Source organism: Conger conger, chromosome 16 (genome assembly GCF_963514075.1).
Source record: "Conger conger chromosome 16, fConCon1.1, whole genome shotgun sequence".
Taxonomy (NCBI): domain Eukaryota; kingdom Metazoa; phylum Chordata; class Actinopteri; order Anguilliformes; family Congridae; genus Conger; species Conger conger.
Window position 1 is genome coordinate 922,271 of NC_083775.1, and position 20,000 is coordinate 942,270.

The 20,000-nt window shown below is 48.4% G+C and overlaps 1 protein-coding gene across 1 annotated transcript in view; it reads left to right on the forward strand.

Moving 5' to 3' along the window:
* Positions 1-2,878: 2,878 nt before the first annotated feature.
* Positions 2,879-20,000, forward strand: part of rarab (retinoic acid receptor, alpha b) — a 124,934-nt gene continuing 107,812 nt past the window's right edge. Inside the window, exon 1 of the mRNA XM_061223644.1 lies at positions 2,879-3,177. The gene's annotated coding sequence lies outside the window, so the exon portion shown is untranslated. The remainder of the gene's footprint in view (positions 3,178-20,000) is intronic.

A 20,000-nucleotide genomic window follows, 5' to 3' on the forward strand; every position in this document is an offset into this window, starting at 1 on the left:
TCCCCCATAATCCCTCCCTGCCTCTGCTCCACTTACAGAAGGTCTCCAGCCTGGAGAAAGAGACACACTTCCAAAAACTCTTGAAGCTTTGGTCAACACCCAAGCCTTTCTTTGTGCGCTGGACATAAGAACGCTCCGAGCACTCGGAATCCCGGCACGCCAGCGGTGCCCTGTAAGGTGTCCTGCCCTGCAGGAGGTGTGGGTTGGGGCAGTAGGTGTGTCCTGCCCTGCAGGAGGTGTGGGTTGGGGCAGTAGAGCTCTGTAAGGTGTCCTGCCCTGCAGGAGGTGTGGGTTGGGGCAGTAGGTGTGTCCTGCCCTGCAGGAGGTGTGGGTTGGGGCAGTAGAGCTCTGTAAGGTGCCCTGCCCTGCTGGAGGTGTGGGTTGGGGCAGTAGGTGTGTCCTGCCCTGCAGGAGGTGTGGGTTGGGGCAGTAGAGCTCTGTAAGGTGCCCTGCCCTGCTGGAGGTGTGGGTTGGGGCAGTAGGTGTGTCTGGGCCCTGCAGGAGGTGTGGGTTGGGGCAGTAGGTGTGTCTGGGCCCTGCAGGAGGTGTGGGTTGGGGCAGTAGAGTTCTGTAAGGTGCCCTGCCCTGCTGGAGGTGTGGGTTGGGGCAGTAGGTGTGTCTGGGCCCTGCAGGAGGTGTGGGTTGGGGCAGTAGAGCTCTGTAAGGTGTCCTGCCCTGCAGGAGGTGTGGATTGGGGCAGTAGGTGTGTCGGGGCCCTGCAGGAGGGTGACGGTGAGTGATCTACGTCCCGTCTGAAGCACAGGAGGCTCTGAGTTCATCTCTCATTGGCCGTGGCAGCAGATAGAATCAGTTAAAGGTATTTATAGCAGGGTAATGGATCGGGCTCGCCGAGATAGATCAACCAACAGCACTCTGCTGCCCTGACCCGCCAGGGCGTCATTAGACCCGAGTGACACAGAGACGGATCACATGCAGCTCCTCTCTGCTGATTAAATGTGTACAACCTGATGCCTATATGTCCCCGCATTCAAATAGACACACACAGCACAATGTTCAGTGTTAAATGTGCTTCTGCAGTGTGCTGTTTAGACTCACCTCAACTCTGTCACAGGTTCATTAGCGCAGGGCATTCTACTGTGCACCTCCACACAGATGTGTGCTTGTTCATATCAGAGTTTACATTACATTACATTATTGGCATTTGGCAGACGTTTAAATGTATACAACAAACGTTTAAATGTATACAACCTCATGACTGTAAGTACACATATTCAGATAAACCTGTTACAGTTGAATTAGCACAGGGCATTTTGGCTGCACCTACACACACAGGTATGTGTGCTTGGTCTTTCCAACAAAAGGAGTAACTTGAGCCTTGTTGTTTTTTTTTTACGACCTGAATTTTTGTCAAATATGGGTTTAATAGATGCAGGTTCTTCAACAGATGTGTCTCATATTCACTTACATTCTGACTCCATTAAAACGGGCCAGTTGTGTGCTCGTTCCATGGGCCCCGGGAGCTGGGGGGGGGGCCCGCCCGCACAGACCGGCTGACAGTAGACCCATCGCGTGTAGGGCACCAGGCCAGGGCTGGAGTAAAGATTATTTGTTGTGGTCACGCTTGTTAAAGCGTATGATAAGTAGCATATGTGGAATATCACTCTAATTGTCTTCAGATGTCTGTAATAGGTTTATCAGGTTTTACAAACCATGTTTCATTGGGTAACATGTGAGGAAATGAAGATGCTGGCCTGGATATGATTCCGTTCGTATCGTGTTTAGATAGAGTTGGCAGAAGGTTCTCAGATCCCCTGCTGACATTGAGGCTAAAAGGAGAGTTGAAGAATCAACAGCTAATTTTAAACATATTCTTTTATTAATCACCATGGATATATGAAGTATGTTTTAGGGGGAGCCCATTTGCTTCTGGCTGGCACTGGGCAAACAGTGAGTTTAACAGTAGTGCTGTATGAAATATATACATTAAATGAAATTAATACACTAAATAATTAATTATGCAAATAAGAATTAATGCGGATGACAAATATAGATGATTATCTGGGAAGGTCTGTTCTTGGCACAAGTGTGCTCTTGTCATTGTAGTACTCAGTATTGTGGGTTTGAGCTTTTAAATCAAATGTGTATTTGATTTTAAAAGTTACACGGCGAGTTATTACTCAGTATTATTCATTATGATATTCAAAACCCCACTGCAGAATCCGTAGAATAAATGATCCGCAGTGAACACAAAAGTGGGGCAGTTTATGATGTACGATTCGAGTGCTGACGAGTGTCCCGGGTTTGATTGATTGAGAAGGAAATGGGGTGGAATGGGCTGTCCCGCTGCAGTGGCCATATTGTTTTATGCGTTTAAAACAATCAAACATAGGAAGGCATGTTTTTCTTATCCTGTTTCAATCATTTCCTCTGTAGCTGGAAAATATTCCATCATTATTTTAAAACATTTACAGTCACAGATAAATGAAGCGTTTGCTCGCTCATGCGTGCCCTGCTCATTTCAATGCTGTTATTACGATACATATGTTTGACATATTATTGAAACACCAAATGCGTCTCTTCTTTTTAAAGGCGGTTCAGTTTTCATTTAAAATAACTAACGGAGGATGTGGTGGAGATTAATCTAGCACACAGGCTAATTTAGGTTGAAACTATACTGACACGTTAATTTCAATCACTTAACATTTAAGGACTTCTTAATGTCGATACGTTTGGTGATGTACTCTAGCCTACATTATCCGTTCAGTGATTGCGGTAAGCTTTTTTCCCAGTTTTCTTTTTCATTTGGATTTCCTTCGGTAAAGGGCGAAATCACGGCGGTACTCTTCCTTGTGGCGCTGATTGGTCTCTGAAATTTTACTGATATTCTCAGTGCGAGGAAGCGCAGCGCCCGGGCCCGCGGACTCCCCAGCGTGATTGGCACAGCGGATAAGGCGAGGGGGTGGAGACGCGGTCTGAGGCTGGTCGGTGTATGTTTCACCAGAGAGCACATGACTGCAATGGCTGCTGACGGCAACCCCAGTCCCTGAAAAACCCTTTAACGCGAGTCTCCAGAATTCAGCAGCCCGCGAGGCAGGACGGGGATAACCGCACCTGGAAGGGGAGAGAACTTCAGCGAAAAGGAAGATCGCCCGCAAACAAACACCGGTTGATCTTCCACCAACCAAGAGACCGGTAGGAGGAGTCAACAGGTCTCAGGTAGGCTACGCACACTTTCCATTTTTCCGCGACGGCGTGACAGCGCGAATAGTTACCGTTTTCCCTGCAAAAGCGAAATGTTGCGGCTTACATGTTGCACCGCTGTAAGAGCAGTGATGAATATGTCTGGACGTCATGTGCACCGGGGCACGGTGCCGTTTACCTCTGCTGCTGAACCGTGAGCACCACTCAATGCAGCTGCGGATTGCCGTTCTGATGTCGCAGCTGTACAATAAAGCGGGTTGATCTCTTGCTTACAGCGTGGATAAGTTCGTGTAACATTAGCCTGACGGGTAGCTTACCGACCCCAGTGACAAATCCCCAAAAGCGAAAATACTGTGCGAGGGTTCGCCGCGCTGTCGTTTTCTTAACAATCTCGCCCCTAGAAATAGCGAACTCACTGCCAGACCCAGTTATTTTTGTGCTTTTCATTATTTTATTATTTTTGGTACGGTCGCAGTTCCATATCCTGTCAGTAATAACATCTGGGATGAGATTGGGATTCATAATGGGCTTTTAAGGCACAGATGGAAACGGCTCCCTATAACACGAGTGCCTGGTTACCTGCTATGTTCCATACGTTTGCCACAGCATGTTTCTGGACATGTCTGAATACATGGCAGCTTTAATTAAAAGGAGTGCTAACGCCTCTCCACATGCAGTACAAGTAGCGTTAGCTATTCAATAGTGTTTTACTGTGTAAGCCCTGTATGGATGCATGAGTGTGATCTCGAGTGGCATATCACGAAGAATCTGTCAGGTCCGAAGTTGAAATTCCTAATAAAACGCGTCTCAAAGTGGCATTGATAAAATCCTGAAGCAGGATGTCTTCATGGAAATTATTTCAAAAAGCGTTCTTAGCGCAATCTTTGCATTACTTGTAGCAGTTCTTATTTAACGTAAAACACCATGCATATATTTTGGCTGCGACAGATTTGATGTCCCTGTCTCCACAGTGATCGTCAACTAGTCAGTCACCTTTAAATCACCGAATTATAAGCACAAGGAAATGTACATCATATCCTGTGAAATGTGGCGGATTCACGGAGGATGAGATGTGTATACACTGAAAAAAAAGTCTCTTAGTCTGACATTTAGACTAAAAATCTTATTTCTATTACTTTTTTTGCTTAAACAAAAACTTAAACTAAAAAAGTTGGACTAATTTCAGAATTAGTCAATGAGGTGAGAATTCTACTTTTCAAGCAAATTAATTATAATTTAATAATAGGTTATATAGCTGACACTTTTATGCAAAGCAACTTGCAGTTGATTTGACAAAGCAGGGGACAAACCCCCTGGAGTATCTGTGCTGATGTTGTCATGCCTACACCAATGCTTAAATCACCAACACCTGAGCCGCTAGGCTACAGTCATGCACCTTAGCCACTAGGCTACAGTCATGCACCTTAGCCACTAGGCTACAGTCATGTACCTTAGACACTAGGCTACAGTCATGCACCTTAGCCGCTAGGCTACAGTCATGTACCTTAGACACTAGGCTACAGTCATGCACCTTAGCCGCTAGGCTACAGTCATGCACCTTAGCCGCTAGGGTACAGTCACATACCTTGGCCGCTAGGCTACAGTCATGCACCTTAGCCGCTAGGGTACAGTCACATACCTTGGCCGCTAGGCTACAGTCATGCACCTTAGCCGCTAGGGTACAATCACATACCTTGGCCGCTAGGCTACAGTCATGCACCTTAGCCGCTAGGGTACAGTCACATACCTTAGCCGCTAGGCTACAGTCATGTGTTTTCATCAGTGTGAATGCCAATGTAGTGGGTACAGTGTGAGTTTACATACACTCAGAGACTGCGACTCGGTGCATGAAAGTATGCATTAACAGTCAAGAGGTTCAGTTGTTCATACCATGGGGGTGTAGCGTGTAATTACTTGGCTCCTCTCATGACGCTGCTGCTGCTCTGAACTCTGGGATATTGGAGGACACAGTCGGGTTCCTCCTGAGACTTCTTCCCATTGGGGAGTTTTTTTTTTCTTTTTTCTCTCAACCATTTCAGTGTTTCTTCCCACTGAAGAGTTGTGTTTTTACCGCAATTCTTTCTTTTTTAGGGTTTAAGCTGATTGTTTCCTCTGAGAAGTATCTTGGTAAAAGAAACCCTCTACAAACAAAGCTGAACCAAACTGCTCGGGGGGCATTCTGCAGTGGAGTTTTACTTCTGTTCCATAAAATCCGAGACTCAAAATCTCCTGGCTTTGTGCGTGACGTGTGATTGGGCAGTGTGCTGTGGTGGGTGTGTGTTATGTCTCTGGGCGTGACGTGTGATTGGACAGTGTGCTGTGGTGGGTGTGTGTTATGTCTCCGGGCGTGACGTGTGATTGGACAGTGTGCTGTGGTGGGTGTGTGTTATGTCTCTGGGCGTGACGTGTGATTGGGCAGTGTGCTGTGGTGGGTGTGTGTTATGTCTCTGGGCGTGACGTGTGATTGGACAGTGTGCTGTGGTGGGTGTGTGTTATGTCTCCGGGCGTGACGTGTGATTGGGCAGTGTGCTGTGGTGGGTGTGTGTTATGTCTCCAGGCGTGACGTGTGATTGGGCAGTGTGCTGTGGTGGGTGTGTGTTATGTCTCTGGGCGTGACGTGTGATTGGGCAGTGTGCTGTGGTGGGTGTGTGTTATGTCTCTGGGCGTGACGTGTGATTGGGCAGTGTGCTGTGGTGGGTGTGTGTTATGTCTCCAGGCGTGACGTGTGATTGGACAGTGTGCTGTGGTGGGTGTGTGTTATGTCTCCAGGCGTGACGTGTGATTGGACAGTGTGCTGTGGTGGGTGTGTGTTATGTCTCCAGGCGTGACGTGTGATTGGACAGTGTGCTGTGGTGGGTGTGTGTTATGTCTCCGGGCGTGACGTGTGATTGGGCAGTGTGCTGTGGTGGGTGTGTGTTATGTCTCTGGGCGTGACGTGTGATTGGGCAGTGTGCTGTGGTGGGTGTGTGTTATGTCTCCGGGCGTGACGTGTGATTGGGCAGTGTGCTGTGGTGGGTGTGTGTTATGTCTCCGGGCCTGACGTGTGATTGGACAGTGTGCTGTGGTGGGTGTGTGTTATGTCTCCGGGCGTGACGTGTGATTGGACAGTGTGCTGTGGTGGGTGTGTGTTATGTCTCCGGGCGTGACGTGTGATTGGACAGTGTGCTGTGGTGGGTGTGTGTTATGTCTCTGGGCGTGACGTGTGATTGGGAGCATGTGCTACACACACACTCTGTGCTCGAACTGGCCTAACCTGGGGCGTCACACACAGACCTGTGTACACACTCTGTGCTCGACCTGGCCTGACCTGAATAAGAGGCATTGGCTGTGCGGTGTGTGGTGACGTACTCTAGCTCATCACAGGGCTGCTCTGTGAACATGACATCCCCGCTGGCTTCTCCACAGTGGTGCTGACCTGGCTGCGTGGGAGACTCTCTCTGGCTGCCTGAAGACCATAAGGATTTTTCATATTTAGGTGACATTTTATTCTTTACATTAATCCATTATTTTCTGAACGTTGATCCAAAGAGCAGCTGTGCCTGCCCTGACCCAGCCTAGTCCAGGTTGAGTTATTTGTGCGGCTTCCTGCCGTCTGATTGGTTGTTTGGGCCGCCTGTCGAGTGCAGGGTGTTCTGGGAAGGCTCCTCTCTGGTGCCCGACGGCATCAGGTCAAACCGCAGAGCGTGAGTGACGAGCTGTTCTCACTGAGCGAGCGTTTCCGCCGCCCACGCCCGCCAGACGTGCCAGCTCTGTGGCTTTCAGCAAGAGGCACGAAAGGTCACCACACCTCAGCGCGTGCTGAGAAAAACGACAGAGCAGCACTTCTGACTGCAGAGACACGACTGAGCAGCACTTCTGACTGCAGAGACACGACTGAGCAGCTCTTCTGACTGCAGAGACACGACTGAGCAGCTCTTCTGACTCAGAGACACGACTGAGCAGCTCTTCTGACTGCAGAGACACGACTGAGCAGCACTTCTGACTGCAGAGACACGACTGAGCAGCTCTTCTGACTGCAGAGACACGACTGAGCAGCTCTTCTGACTGCAGAGACACGACTGAGCAGCTCTTCTGACTGCAGAGACACGACTGAGCAGCTCTTCTGACTGCAGAGACACGACTGAGCAGCTCTTCTGACTGCAGAGACACGACTGAGCAGCACTTCTGACTGCAGAGACACGACTGAGCAGCTCTTCTGACTCAGAGACACGACTGAGCAGCTCTTCTGACTGCAGAGACACGACTGAGCAGCTCTTCTGACTGCAGAGAGACACGACTGAGCAGCTCTTCTGATGACGTGCTGTCGGCTGGGCCGGGGGGTGATGTGCTGTGTTCTGTTCGAGGGGAGATTTTATCACAAACTCGGCATTTTCAGTGAAGGTGCAAGGTACAGTGTTTGTGTAAAATTGACACTGGTGTAGTCGAGATTCAAAAGCGCTTCATGACTCAGCTGAAGGGAGCACGTCTCCTAATGAGGGTGTTGCATTGTGGGCCACAGCATCCTCCTGGAGAGTTCTTCATCAGGTCAGAGTTCATTGCTGACGCGTTGTACACTACAGAGTATTGGGCGCGGAATGCAGCAGGCGAATCGCAGGTAAAAGGCCAGACGTGGAACGCTAGCGTGAGAGCCACAGTTGATGCATTGTAAAAGCCTCGAGTAAAGAGCATGTAGCTTAGTTTCCCCCCCATTGTTCAAGGTAAGCAGAACAGTAGTTTCCACTGTTCATCTGGCAAAGTCACAGGCTCCTGTCAAGTGCCCTTTTCCTGAGTCACAAGCATACAGCTGCTGGTTCCCCTGCCCCCTGCTGGACTCTAGGGGAACCACAGCCTCAGGAGGAAATAACACACACCCACCACAGCATTATTAGCGAAACCCGTCCACACCGGCCACATGGTGGCGCTAGAGCCTGGCCTTCTGTATCTCAGGGACCGTGAAACCTAGAAACGCGTGGCCCTGCTTGTCTGTGTCGTTTGGTGTGTGTCTCTGGCGGTGCTGAACAGTGTTCCTGTGGGTGTCTGTGAGGCACGAGGCAGTGAGGTCAGTGTTGAGGAAGGGGAGCGTGTGATTTAGGTCTTAAAGTGGCAGGACCCCCCTCTCCGCTGCGGAGGCTGGGGTCAGGCGGGGTCACCCTGGCGGGGGAGGGGCTGGGGGTGGTGGCAGAACGCAGACAGGGGTGTCGAGTGGGCACTTCCCCATAATTGCTACCGAATGACAAATAACCACAGACGCAATTTACAGGGGAGAGATGGGAGATCCCCCCCCCACATATGAAACCAAACTGACGCCCTTCAATAACCTGAAGTATTCATTCCTAAAAACACTGTGGCCTCCTCGCTGACTGCAGCTGTGCAGATATATTCAGCTCTCTCCACTGAAAGACAAAGACGTGATTCCAGTTTTGTTTTGTTTTGGGGAGGGAATAAAATGCTCTTGGCTTTAATTTGAGAAGTCAGATGGTCATAAAAACACAATAGGTTTTTTTATTGGTTTGGACAATATTCAAAATGCTGTCTACTGAAAGTCTTAAAAACTCTGAAGGTAAGCGCTGTGTTTACTTTAATTTCCTTTCTTGGCCTCCCCGCGGGACGGTGTGTACCGCCGAGCCGCTGCACGTGATCCCACGGCGACAGGCCGTCCTCTGATTTATGAATGAACAAGCTCCATCTTGTCTGAGTGTGATACGCTGACATGTGCCAGGGCCCGTCCTCTCGGTAATGAAGCCTGATAACGCCCCCCCCCCCGTCCCCCGCCCCCCCCTGTGAGACGGCCATATCCAATGGCACCCCCAGACTCACCCGGCCACCATCGCTGGGGAGTGGGCTGACGATGGAGCCATTCGCTCTGTCCCCCCCGACCACCACTCTAATATTATCTCTGCGTGAGGGGGAGCCCTAATCACGGCCGGCTGGTCACTGTGCAAGTGTGTGAGTAAGTAATGGCTGTGTGTGTCTGTGTGTGTTTGTGTGTGTTTGTGTGTCTGTGTGTGTTTGTGTGACTGTGTGTGTCTGTGTGTGTCTGTGTGTGTCTGTGTGTGTCTGTGTGTGTCTGTGTGTCTGTGTGTCTGTGTGTGTTTGTGTGTTTGTGTGTGTGTCTGTGTGTGTGTGTCTGTGTCTGTGTGTGTCTGTGTGTGTTTGTGCGTGTTTGTGCGTGTCTGTGCGTGTCTGCGTGTCTGTGTGTGTCTGTGTGTGTCTATGTGTGTCTGTGTGTGTCTGTGTGTGTCTGTGTGTGTCTGTGTGTGTCTGTGTGTGTTTGTGCGTGTTTGTGCGTGTCTGTGCGTGTCTGCGTGTCTGTGTGTGTCTGTGTGTGTCTATGTGTGTCTATGTGTGTCTGTGTGTGGCTGTGTGTGTCTGTGTGTGTCTGTGTGTGTCTGTGTGTGTCTGTGTGTGTCTGTGTGTGTTTGTGCGTGTTTGTGCGTGTTTGTGCGTGTCTGTGCGTGTCTGCGTGTCTGTGTGTGTCTGTGTGTCTCTGTGTGTCTCTGTGTCTCTGTGTGTGTTTGTGTGTGTCTGTGTGTGTCTGTGTGTGTCTGTGTGTGTCTGTGTGTCTGTGTGTCTGTGTGTGTTTGTGTGTTTGTGTGTGTGTTTGTGTGTGTCTGTGTGTGTGTGTGTCTGTGTGTGTCTGTGTGTGTGTGTCTGTGTGTGTGTGTCTCTGTGTGTCTCTGTGTGTCTCTGTGTGTCTGTGTGTGTCTGTGTGTGACTGTGTGTGTCTGTGTGTCTGTGTGTGTGTGTGTGTGTGTGTGTGTGTGTGTCTGTCTGTGTGTGTCTGTGTGTGTTTGTGCGTGTTTGTGCGTGTTTGTGCGTGTCTGTGCGTGTCTGCGTGTCTGTGTGTGTCTGTGTGTCTCTGTGTGTCTCTGTGTCTCTGTGTGTGTTTGTGTGTGTCTGTGTGTGTCTGTGTGTGTCTGTGTGTGTCTGTGTGTCTGTGTGTCTGTGTGTGTTTGTGTGTTTGTGTGTGTGTTTGTGTGTGTCTGTGTGTGTGTGTGTCTGTGTGTGTCTGTGTGTGTGTGTCTGTGTGTGTGTGTCTCTGTGTGTCTCTGTGTGTCTGTGTGTGTCTGTGTGTGACTGTGTGTGTCTGTGTGTCTGTGTGTGTGTGTGTGTGTGTGTGTGTGTGTGTGTGTCTGTGTGTGTGTGTCTGTGTGTGTGTGTGTCTGTGTGTGTCTGTGCTCCCCTGGTGGCTATCAGTGCGGAGCCCCCCCCCCCCCCCCCCCCCTTAATGAATGCCTCCATTCCGGCTCCCTCTGTTTCCTGGGGACAGCACCATTACAGCTGACAGATGATACGCTCCTCCTTTGAAACGGTGATCTTAAGCACATTGTCATTGAAAATCTGATTCACGCTGCTCCCTCCTCTCTCTCTCCCTCTCTGATTCTCTCCCGCTCTCCCTCTCTCTCTCTCTGTCCTTCTCTTTCTCTCCCTCTCTGATTCTCTCCCCACTTCTCTCTCTCTCACCAAGAGATACACCCTGAATGTCACTGTATGAATGGGTATTCACCCTTATCCTGCAAATAATCCTTCTCTGTGGTTTTTCGATTCCTTTCTTCCTGTCCAAATAATTAGGTAGCAACATGCATACCACGATCAATCATCAGTAGCTAACTTTACCTAGCATTCATTTGCTAGTTCAGTATGCTAGCAACTTCAGCTTCCAAGCATTGCTATGTGACTTGCTAGCTAACATTAAGCGGAAAATAAAAACTGGCTTGTCGGTTGTGTGAATACATTCCCTGAATCTCGACCCAATGGGCCGGGTATATCTTGTATAATCTGACATGCATTTGAACTTTTATGCAGAAATACTTATTAGTCACTTAGATGAATGAATCACAGCTTTGTAACGGTCTCGTTACAGGCGAGTGGCTTCCCCTGGCTGAGTGGACTTTACGTACCGGTGAGGTTTCTAACCCACGAGGATGTACCCCGGCTGTATTCAGGGGAACACGGGCTAAACTGGGGCTAAACTGGGGCTAAACTGGGGCTAAACTGGTCTGTTTCAAAACGGCACTCGGGCCCTGATTTGCAGGCGTCTAAATTCCGTATTTTGCTATGGCACAACATTATTGGGTTTTTAAAACAATAACAACCATAACAATCTGTGTAAACGTACTTAGCAGATTTTCTCAATTATAAGCAATATAGACAGCAAATGAGGTTAATATTTGCCATTTACCTCTGCTAGACCATTTATCAAATGGTGCAATTTTAAAGCAAGATTGCTTTTTATTTTTATTTTTTACTTGTGCAAATGTTTGGGAACCCTTGTGGATTATTCTTTGTTACTTTTTGTAAAAGATGATTACTTCGGCCCAGAGCCAGGTGATTTACTCGTTAGGGCTTCAGTGAGTCAGGTGAGTACAATTCCAGGGCTGTTGATGAACGTGTTAATAAATGCTAAAGTGTTAATAAAGGTCACAACACCTCGACGACTGAGCAGCTCTTCTGACTCAGAGACAGGACTGAGCAGCTCTTCTGACTCAGAGAGACAGGACTGAGCAGCTCTTCTGACTCAGAGACACGACTGAGCAGCACTTCTGACTGCAGAGAGACAGGACTGAGCAGCTCTTCTGACTGCAGAGACAGGACTGAGCAGCTCTTCTGACTCAGAGACACGACTGAGCAGCTCTCTCCCCCCGCTCCCCCCCACTCTCCTCCCCTCCCCCCCCCCCCCCCGCTCTCCTCCCTCCCCCCACTCTCCCCCCCTCTCCTCCCTCCCCCCCCTGGTCCATGGCGGTATAGTGGCTCCCTGTGAGCTGCCAGCGTTATTTATGGCTGCGACGGCGATGTTGGCGGCTCACGGTTAAATAGACCCACAGTCCATTAACTGAGAGGGTGTGTGTGTGTGTGTGTGTGTGTGTGTCTGTGTGTGTGTGTGTGTGTGTGTGTCTGTGTCTGTGTCTGTGTGTCTGTGTCTGTGTCTGTGTCTGTGTCTGTGTCTGTGTCTGTGTCTGTGTCTGTGTGTGTGTCTGTGTGTGTGTCTGTGTCTGTGTCTGTGTCTGTGTCTGTGTCTGTGTCTGTGTGTGTCTGTGTCTGTGTCTGTGTCTGTGTCTGTGTCTGTGTCTGTGTCTGTGTGTCTGTGTGTCTGTGTGTCTGTGTGTCTGTGTGTCTGTGTGTCTGTGTGAGTGTGAGAGTGTGGTGGTGGTGGTGGTGGTGGGGGGGGGGGCAGGGGGGACTATTACTGCCATGGCTGTGGGAGTAGATGGGCCTTGTTTCCATTCCCTGGAAAATGATGTTTTCATGAAAATGAACGAGAGAGTGAGGGAGAGAGAGAGAGCAGCGCGATCCAGTCTCTCGTTCTGGAGTGCAGGAATAACAGTGCCTGACAGCACACACGTCACTATTAGCTGATGTGGAGTCCGTTGCGTGTGTGAGGTCTCTGTTCTGGACTCCTCTGGCTCTCAGTGCGGCTGGGCTAACCTGCTGTGGCTCACCCCCCACATTCACCACCAACGGGCACAACATTTCTGCTCACTCAGCCTGGTGGCTAAGGTACGTGACTGGGACCCGACGGTTGGTGGTTCAAGCCCAGGTGTGGCTGCAATAAGATCTGCACAGGGTCCGTGACCCACATTGCTCCAGGGGGGATCGGGATAGGTGACGGGTAAATAACAGGTTGTTTATTTAGATGTGTTAAAGAGGACTGGCTCAGAGAAAGCCCATTGTGCTGCAGACTCCTGGTGTAAGGACTGCACGTGAGCGTCGCTGGGCCAGATGACGGCTGCTCTTGCTCCTCTCTCCGCGGAGGCCAGCTGCATGTTCCATCCCTTCCCAGCGAGGAAAAAACAGAAGTAATGGGGGGGGCCTTGTGAAATCAAGGGCTGTAATCTTTTTCTTCTTTTTTTTTACCCCAGTAACAGCCCTCAGTCTTCAGTGTGTGCCTCTAATGTGGCTTTCAGACAGGAACGGGGAAAGGGGAACAGAGCAGAAATGAGGAATAACTCCCACAAGCTAAAGCCCTGCAGTATCGACTCGGTGAGACACTCATCAGCTTGCCTTTCCATACTGAGGAGCAGATTGTTGTTACGATGAGTTCTGTGGTGAAAGGTCATTATGGGCTGCTTGTGTGTCCAACGAGCTTGCGATTGTTGTTATGGATGTGGAATGAAGCGCTACGGAATGTCACGATACGGAATGTCACGATACGGAATGTCACGATACGGAATGTCACGATACGGAATGGCGAATCACGGAACGCCTCTCTTTGGTAGTATGCCTAAGCAATAACGGCGATAATGGAGGCTTGGGGCCCTCTCAGGCTGGAGCCAGCGGGACCTACAGACCATTCACTGGAAGGGTGGCCTGTAGTGGTTAAAGTGCATGACTGGGACACACAAGATCGGTGGTTCGAATCCCGGTGTACCCACAATAAGATCCGCACAGCCATTGGGCCCTTGAGCAAGGCCCTTAACCCTGCATTGCTCCAGGGGAGGATTGTCTCCTGCTTAGTTTAATAAACTGTATGTCGCTCTGGATAAGAGCGTCTGCCAAATGCCAATAATGTAATGGAATGAAATGAAAACCAACCTGGGTCAAATACGCAAGTGTTTCGAATTCAAACACTTTTCGGTGCTCGATTGATCTTGCCTGGTGCAATTCAGCCAACCAGGAGGACCAGAAGGCAGGGCTCGCAATTATTGAGAGTATTTTATAGGTTTTAAAAGTTCAGCAAAGCCTAGAAAAGTACTTTAACTTAAAACCGTTTTGTATTTGATCCAGATCTGCCTGAAGACAAAGGAGAGGGAGCCTGTGCCTTTTAGGAAATATAATGTGTGAGATATTTGCACTGAGTCATATTTCAGCTTCAGTATCATGTGAAGGCTTATTCTAGAGGCCGATACACACACACACACACACACTCACTCACACACACACACACACACACACCCAGAGCTGGAGATACACACACACACACACACACACACACACACACACACACACCCAGAGCTGGAGATACAGACACACACACACACACACACACACACACACACACACACACCCAGAGCTGGAGATACAGACACACACACACACACACACACACACACACACCCAGAGCTGGAGATACAGACACACACACACACACACCCAGAGCTGGAGACACACACACACACACACACACACACACCCAGAGCTGGAGATACAGACACACACACACACACACACACACACACACACACCCAGAGCTGGAGATACAGACACACACACACACACACTCAGAGCTGGAGACACACACACACACACACACACACACACACACACCCAGAGCTGGAGATACAGACACACACACACACACACACACACACACACACACACACCCAGAGCTGGAGATACAGACACACACACACACACACACACCAGCCCTGGAGATACACACACACACACACACACACACACACCAGCCCTGGAGATACAGACACACAGCAGAACGGTGGAGGAGGTCTCCATGGGGACCCGTCTGCTCCACATGGGGCTCCTGTGCCACAGCGCTGCTGGACTGCTGCCTCAGCACACCGGCCTGATCTCTCTCAGGTCCGTTCACTGCGACGCCTTCGTAACTAATCACTGTATAACCTCCGATTCGCAAACGCCCCAGACACAAACAGCCCCAGACACAAACAGCCCCAGACACAAACAGCCCCAGACACAAACAGCCCCAGACACAAACAGCCCCAGACACAAACAGCCCCAGACACAAACAGCCCCAGACACAAACAGCCCCAGACACAAACAGCCCCAGACACAAACAGCCCCAGACACAAACGCCTATGGGCACAGAATCGATGTTAACAAATTGGCCCCCCCCCAAAAAAAAAAGTTTAGACTGCTACCCAGCAATACTGTGAAATGGCTCACACCTGAAATCTAAAGCAATTTTAATCGGTATTGAGATGAATCACATCTCAGTCCTTAGGAGTGTGATTGGGGAATGCCTATGTTTCAAGTGAAAGTTTGACGACTCGTCAAAGACCCTGGATGTCCCTTTGAAACAAAGCGTTATGATGATCAATGCTGTTGCTGGTGTCACGGAAGCTCCTCAGGAGGCTCTGGGACTGGTCTGGGAATGGTGTGGGAATGGCCTGGGAATGGTTTGGGAATGCTCCACATTCACATTTTCCGGGAAATGTGCTTTCCATACGCAAGATATTTTTGGCATATTTCATCCTGAGCTCTTTTTAAGTCATTCGTTCTGTATTGCTGTGCCATTGGATCTATAACTGAATAAGCAATGTAGTCATTCCCCTGTTTGTCACGCCGTTGTCATGGGGATAACTTCAAATACCTATATATAATATTTTCAGTATCACATTTATATTTGTGTGAGAACAGGTTTTAGATTAAAATGTTTGAAATATTACTTGCATGTCATTGTAGATTATCCAAACAGATTAGCACAAGTGCACTGTGGCCTCTAATGCAGTCTCTCAACTGCGGTCATTTGGAGACTGTGAGACTGTGTTCATACAGGTTAGTGTTTCCTCTGTTAGGGGACTGTGTTCATACAGGTTAGTGTTTCCCCTGTTAGGGGACTGTGTTCATACAGGTTAGTGTTTCCTCTGTTAGGGAGCTGTGAGACTGTGTTCATACAGGTTAGTGTTTCCTCTGTTAGGGAGCTGTGAGACTGTGTTCATACAGGTTAGTGTTTCCTCTGTTAGGGAGCCATGAGACTGTGTTCATACAGGTTAGTGTTTCCTCTGTTAGAGAGCTGTGAGACTGTGTTCATACAGGTTAGTGTTTCCTCTGTTAGGGAGCTGTGAGACTGTGTTCATACAGGTTAGTGTTTCCTCTGTTAGGGAGCTGTGAGACTGTGTTCATACAGGTTAGTGTTTCCTCTGTTAGGGGACTGTGTTCATACAGGTTAGTGTTTCCTCTGTTAGAGAGCTGTGAGACTGTGTTCATACAGGTTAGTGTTTCCTCTGTTAGGGAGCTGTGAGACTGTGTTCATACAGGTTAGTGTTTCCTCTGTTAGGGGACTGTGTTCATACAGGTTAGTGTTTCCTCTGTTAGGGAGCTGTGAGACTGTGTTCATACAGGTTAGTGTTTCCTCTGTTAGGGGACTGTGTTCATACAGGTTAGTGTTTCCTCTGTTAGGGAGCTGTGAGACTGTGTTCATACAGGTTAGTGTTTCCTCTGTTAGGGGACTGTGTTCATACAGGTTAGTGTTTCCTCTGTTAGGGAGCTGTGAGACTGTGTTCATACAGGTTAGTGTTTCCTCTGTTAGAGAGCTGTGAGACTGTGTTCATACAGGTTAGTGTTTCCTCTGTTAGGGAGCTGTGAGACTGTGTTCATACAGGTTAGTGTTTCCTCTGTTAGGGGACTGTGTTCATACAGGTTAGTGTTTCCTCTCTTAGGGAGCTGTGTTCATACAGGTTAGTGTTTCCTCTGTTAGGGAGCTGTGTTCATACAGGTTAGTGTTTCCTCTGTTAGGGGACTGTGTTCATACAGGTTAGTGTTTCCTCTGTTAGGGAGCTGTGAGACTGTGTTCATACAGGTTAGTGTTTCCTCTGTTAGGGGACTGTGTTCATACAGGTTAGTGTTTCCTCTGTTAGAGACCTGTGAGACTGTGTTCATACAGGTTAGTGTTTCCTCTGTTAGGGGACTGTGTTCATACAGGTTAGTGTTTCCTCTGTTAGGGAGCTGTGAGACTGTGTTCATACAGGTTAGTGTTTCCTCTGTTAGGGAGCTGTGAGACTGTGTTCATACAGGTTAGTGTTTCCTCTGTTAGGGGACTGTGTTCATACAGGTTAGTGTTTCCTCTGTTAGAGAGCTGTGAGACTGTGTTCATACAGGTTAGTGTTTCCTCTGTTAGGGAGCTGTGAGACTGTGTTCATACAGGTTAGTGTTTCCTCTGTTAGGGGACTGTGTTCATACAGGTTAGTGTTTCCTCTGTTAGGGAGCTGTGAGACTGTGTTCATACAGGTTAGTGTTTCCTCTGTTAGGGGACTGTGTTCATACAGGTTAGTGTTTCCTCTGTTAGGGAGCTGTGAGACTGTGTTCATACAGGTTAGTGTTTCCTCTGTTAGGGGACTGTGTTCATACAGGTTAGTGTTTCCTCTGTTAGGGAGCTGTGAGACTGTGTTCATACAGGTTAGTGTTTCCTCTGTTAGAGAGCTGTGAGACTGTGTTCATACAGGTTAGTGTTTCCTCTGTTAGAGAGCTGTGAGACTGTGTTCATACAGGTTAGTGTTTCCTCTGTTAGGGGACTGTGTTCATACAGGTTAGTGTTTCCTCTGTTAGGGAGCTGTGTTCATACAGGTTAGTGTTTCCTCTGTTAGGGGACTGTGAGACTGTGTTCATACAGGTTAGTGTTTCACAGCTAATGCGCTCAGCGTCTGAGGCTCAGTAAATACTGCACACACAGACTCCACAGCGTGCATATTTTATGAGGCCCGTAAACCTGAGAGGACCTGAGACTGTGGGTTTATGTGCAGCATTAGGAGAGCGCAGGGACTGCTTACGGCTGCTTAGGCTTTGGGCCTGAAAACGACAGCGATGACAAAAACCTTCCTGTTCCTGATTTGTCTGTGATGACGAAGGGGCGTGGCCACAGCGCTGCCCCTGAAATCGCCTGACTGTGCCTGACCAATGACAGGGGAGCGCAGTGACCGAGCAGCTGATCGTCATTGGTCTAAGCGCAGGCAGGACACTCCCACGCCCGGCTGAGGGTGTTCATGAGGACGCATGTGTCCCGTGGTGTTGTAAAGGTGTTGTAAAGGTGTTGTAACGGTGTTGTAAAGGTGTTGTAAAGGTGTTGTAACGGTGTTGTAAAGGTGTTGTAAAGGTGTTGTACAGGTGTTGTAAAGGTGTTGTAAAGCGTGCTTGTGCAGCAGTGAGCGATGTCTGTGAAACGCGGCGAATGTTGGGGGTCTGTGCTCCTCTTCGTCTTCGGCTAGCTGTCTCATCCCATGATTCGGTGCTGATCCTATCAGTGCCCTCTCACTGAAGCCCTTACCCAAATCACCAGGATCAGTGTTCTTTACTTTGATTGCCCTTTTGTTTGAAACATTACATTACATTACATGTAATTTGGCTGACACTTTTATCCAGAGCGACGTACAGTTGATTAGACTAAGTAAGAGACAATCCTCCCCTGGAGCAATGCAGGGTTAAGGGCCTTGCTCAAGGGCCCAACGGCTGTGCAGATCTTATTGTGGCTACACTGGGGATCGAACCACCTTGCGGGTCCCAGTCAGGCTGCCCTGCAAACAAGATATGCAATTAATTTTTTTATTATATTCTGCACTTTTTCCCCCCAATAATTACGAAAAAGACTTCAAATAAGAATTTAGTTGATTAGATCCTGAGACTGTGAAGTCCTTGGCACTCTAGTTTTCTCTTGTATGAATTTGCTCTTTGATGTTTATTTTTTTATTAGTGTGTCAGACAGGTTCAGGTTCCAAAAAATAATAAAATGTTACAGAGAAGTTTTTGTTTTAGCAAAGCAACATGGTGAGTAATAGAGCACTTTTTAGATAAATACTGTCTGGGTTTACCAGGCAAGCCAGAAGCCAGCGAGGCCGCCAAAATCTGCAGAACTGTCGCAAGTTATCCAGTATGTCTGGAACAACCTACCAGCTGATTTAGAAACTCTTAATTTCATTATTCCCAGAAGCATCTTCCCTTTATGGAATTGTTTCACAATTCCCTGTCCTCAGAAGTGTTCTTCATATGGAGGTTTACTATCTTACTATCAGTACAAATGTTAGCTCTGCGCTCACATAGTATAACTTATCTGATCGCCCCTCCTACAATAATTCACATAGATGCGGCATAATCAGCTTTGAGACCAGTCGTAAAGCACTCGGTTTGTTATTGTGATCGGAAGGTTATTTAAACATTTGATGTGGTCCAGACTGTAGCCATTAAAAATGGCCAGCAGCGATATTTCAACACTGAAGTGCTTGACTCCGATGTGCCATGTTTTTCCGTACGGCTGTTCCAGCGATACACAACACATCTGCTCAGCGTGGTTTTGCCTCCACTAAAGTTTACAATCGGGCAAATTGTGTGCGGCTAGTGTCACTTTGAGTGAATCGGTTTGGTCACACACACGAGTGTCGCCGACTTTCTGAAGGGAGTTTGTTCTTTCTATTAGTAACTAAACACTCTCTCTGGGTTTCATTTTGAACTGGTTGATGTCTTCCAGATGCCAACAACAGCACTTTAAGGACACAAGTGGCGGTTGTGTGTGAGGGTGAATCTCTGGGGAAGGTTTGGGTTGAACGTTATAATTGTGCTTGAAAGGGTGGTCACATGCTGTGCATTTGTGCCGTGCGACTGTAGTTTGTGTGGCTTTCATTTTCACATAATCACAGCTGTAATCATTATTATATTTATGTGACAACTTTAATAATCATGATGTTTCATACACATTTATTAGTATACACTCAGTCAGCAATTTATTAGGTAGACCTATACACCAGCTTGTTCATGCAAATATTTTATTAGCCAGTCATGTGGCAGCAACTAAATGCATAAGAGCATGCAGATGTGGTCAAGAGTTTCAGCTGTTGTTCAGACCGAATGTCAGAATGTGGGAAAAAATGTGGTTGCCTGCTTGCCGTCCATTTAATTTCTCCCCCTCTGTCTTTGGCTTTGTTTTGGATGACCCCTGACCTCTCGTGTCTCTTCTGCTCGCGTTCGGTCTCTTTCCAGGGTGAAATATGCCGCTCTGAAAATGGGTCCATTTACTGAGGAGAGACAGAGACAGGCAGAGTAAATCTGCTCCTGTTTTAAGTTTACATGGTAGTGAAGGTAAGGTTTGGCTGTTTTAAGTTTAAATGGTGCTAAGATCAGCAGGAGCAGGATAAACATCCCTTGGGTAAAGATAGTCCGCAGCAGTAGTCTCTGTAAAC